Below are 3387 nucleotides of genomic sequence, written 5' to 3' on the forward strand. Positions count from 1 at the left end.
CTAAACGTGAGTAAGAAATACATTTGTATTGTTTTCAGGCCATTATTTACTTCTGGCTTTATTTGCCAAAGAATCTAGTACTGTCTTAAATAATACAATAGCTTCATATTAAAACTGTCATTCTGTGAAGCAAGTGTGTTATTTCATTTCACTGATTCAAACTTATAAAATCAATGTGTTCTCTTTGATAAATCCCGGATACTTCTGCTGATAACATAAAAGGCTTTGTGACTTTCTGTCTTTCTTTCTACCTTAACTTTATTTTTATTTTACATATATGATTTAATGTCTGTAGAAAATCCACTCTTTTTCAATCATAGTCCTTATTAATTATTTGTTTCAATGTCACCACCAGTACCACCAGCACCACCATGTCCTTTTAAGAATTTTTCAGCAGCATTTAAATTTGTTATATATAATTAAATTGTATATTTTCCCATTTGCATGTTAGGGTTGGATCAGAGAAGTATGAAGAGTAATTTTTTTCATGTGCAATCTCAACTGTATATACTACATGACTTCAGGTAGAAAAATCTGTCCACTTTCTTACTTGGCCAAGATATTACAACCAACATATGATTATATGCAATATCTTGTTTCGAATATTACAATTTTATATCTTCTTTTTCAAATAAAGACTACTTCTAGGCTGCCTCATTTCACTCTCTGTCAATAGGGTGACTAAAAATATGTCATTACATTTATTTTTTAATTATAAAAGTGAGATATTAAAATATGATTTATATAAAGATTCAAACAATATATAATTCAATTGAGTAGGAGTAAAATTTGGCTTCATCTACTGAAACTGAATTGATATAAAGTTCAATGTTGTATCCAGGACTGTAAAAAATAAATGCTTGTAGTTTGAGCCCCCGCAAAAGTCCAATGTTTCCTGCTCAAAAACATTAACTGCTAAACTCCAGGTAACAGAGATATTCATAACTGGGAATAATTTTCAAAACTTTCCTCTTTTTCCTCAGATGCAATCCATAACCAAGTCTTGTTGGTTGAACATCCAAAAATCTCTGAAACCACCACCTTGGTCTCCCACCATCGAGTCTCACTGAACTTTTGCAATAGTTTTCTGATTAATCTCCCCATTTTTACTTTTGTCCCCTTCCAATTGATTCACCACACAGAGGCAAGCAGATTCTTTTAAAACCACATGTTAGATCATATCACTCTACAGCATAAAATTCTCCATTTGCCTCTAGCTCTTTGAAAAATCCAAACTCCTTTACATGGCCATGGCAAACAGAATCATGCCCCACTCCCCCTTGCAAAGACGTCCACATTCTAAGCTCTGGACCTGTGAATATGTTGGGTTACATTGAAAAGGGGAATTGAGGTTGCAGATGGAATTAAGATGAACTTCAGATGGGGAGATTAGCCTGGGTCATCCAGATGTGCTATTTTGCTATATTTGCAACTTGATTAAATCTGAAGTTATCTTTTTCTTCCATGTGCTTTATAGCCTCAGAGTAACCACTCCAGGTTTCTACCCTGCCTGCCTTGATAACTTCATGCCTTAACTCCAACGAAATTCATAATGTTCACTATAAGAGAAGGAGTAGAAGTGAAGAGCCTCTCATGATCACTGGGAGAGTTTTTCAGTACATACATGAGGGCGGGGATATGGGTGTGTGCTAAACTCGGGGCAGGAGGTGTATGCCTGATGGAAAAATTCCCTGAAAGATTTTGTGTGCCTTCGCTCTATAACATGGACACGAAATGACATGAGATCACTCTCATAACTTCGTGATTCATTTCAAGCAATTATTGCTTTTATTTTACTTTTTTTTTTTTAAATAATTACCTCTCCTAAGTGTGAAGCACATGTCATCACCTTCCACTTCTGAATTCTTTTTTGTACCATTTCTGCTGGTCTTACAAAAGCATTGACTTTTCCTGTCCCTTGAAAGCAGCTTGTTAAAATTAGAAACCAAAATGTTAAAATGTCACTCTATTACAAGTCTCGAAGATACTGCGTGGCTCTTGCTCACAGAATTGTTTAAGGTTTATGTGTGCCGGGAATAAAAGAATACTAAAAACAGCAATAGTATGAAAAAAAGACAAAAAAACAACAACAAACAAACAAAAAACCTACTATGGCTACTTGTAACGTGAAGTCTCTTCCCTCCAAATTAACCTATTTGTAAAAACTTGAAAGAAGAGTGTCATCAATTTTTAGATTTCTGGTGTTTGACAGACTGTTGAGAATTGTCTTCCTACATGTACATCTGTTGGTAGTGGCAGTGGGTGGGAGGTGCAAGGCAGCGTCCTAATATTTCTGTGCTTTATTGGGAATTAAATTCTGCAAGGAGCCTGGAGAGACTTTTTCTGTGATACTAGCTCACCTTTCAAACTTGACCTCTTCTCTGTTCTTCCATTTCCACTCCCGTATCTCTCAGTGGGAGAAATATTGGAGAGAAGAGCTGAGGCTGAGTAGGCGCCGTCACACATTTCACTTTTTAAAAATTCACTTCAAATTCAATTCTATGTCTAGCTCATGTTTTTATCCTTAAACTGGTCTTGGAGGCAGGCCACTCTTAACTTATTTATACATGCTTTTTAAAGCTACAATGATTTGATCTTACATCGGACTTCTTCATATTAAATGAGAAACATAAACTGGGGCAGTTCCTCGTAACTTTAATTTTTTAATATTTCTCAAGAGACTTTTTGAGGAAACAGGCCATGTTCAAGAATAAGCTCATTTCTCCCAGAGATTTTAGTTCCTTAAATTAAGCAAGTCTGCAGGAAACCTCAGAAATTATAATTGAGGGTCAAGACTTGGTATGTAGACTTCAGTCATTCTTTTGTGTTTTTTTTAGACGAGACAACCCTTGGTTGACCTTACAGATTGCAAAAACCTCGTCAGCTTACAATCCCTTATTTATTTATTTTTATTTGTTAGCCTACAGCACCTGATTTCCTAGGTGGTCTCCCATCCAAGTACTAACCAGGCCCGACCCTTCTTAGCTTCCGAGATCAGACGGGATCGGGCTTGTTCAGGGTAGCATAACTGTAGACCAGTCATCCTTTTAATGTTCTTTGCATCTTCCCTAGTGATCACAGTTTTCTTAAACAGGGTGCTTGCACTCATGCCTCTGTCAGATCCAGTTCAGTTACCATTTATGGAGTACCTACTGAGTACTAGGTGTCGTGTTAGGCACTGACAATATAAATTTGTCTAAGACACAGTTCCTTCTCTTGAGAAGCTCATAGAGTTCAATCTGTTTGTTGATTTTAGTAACTTATGTTTTTATTCATGACTGCAAAACATATATAAGAGGTTTTTTATTCATTGCTATTTTTGCCTGTTTTTACTAAAGACCTTAAAATGGCAGAAGTTAAAATTATTTTATCTCATCTAAGACAGCT

At 35.8% G+C, this 3387-nt stretch overlaps 1 pseudogene; it reads right to left on the reverse strand.

The window, feature by feature from the left end:
* Positions 1-2918: 2918 nt before the first annotated feature.
* LOC112484696 lies at positions 2919-3036 on the reverse strand (annotated as a pseudogene).
* Between the last annotated feature and the right edge of the window lie 351 nt (positions 3037-3387).

The sequence above is a fragment of the Pteropus alecto genome, unplaced genomic scaffold (genome assembly GCF_000325575.1).
Source record: "Pteropus alecto unplaced genomic scaffold, ASM32557v1 scaffold127, whole genome shotgun sequence".
Lineage (NCBI taxonomy): Eukaryota > Metazoa > Chordata > Mammalia > Chiroptera > Pteropodidae > Pteropus > Pteropus alecto.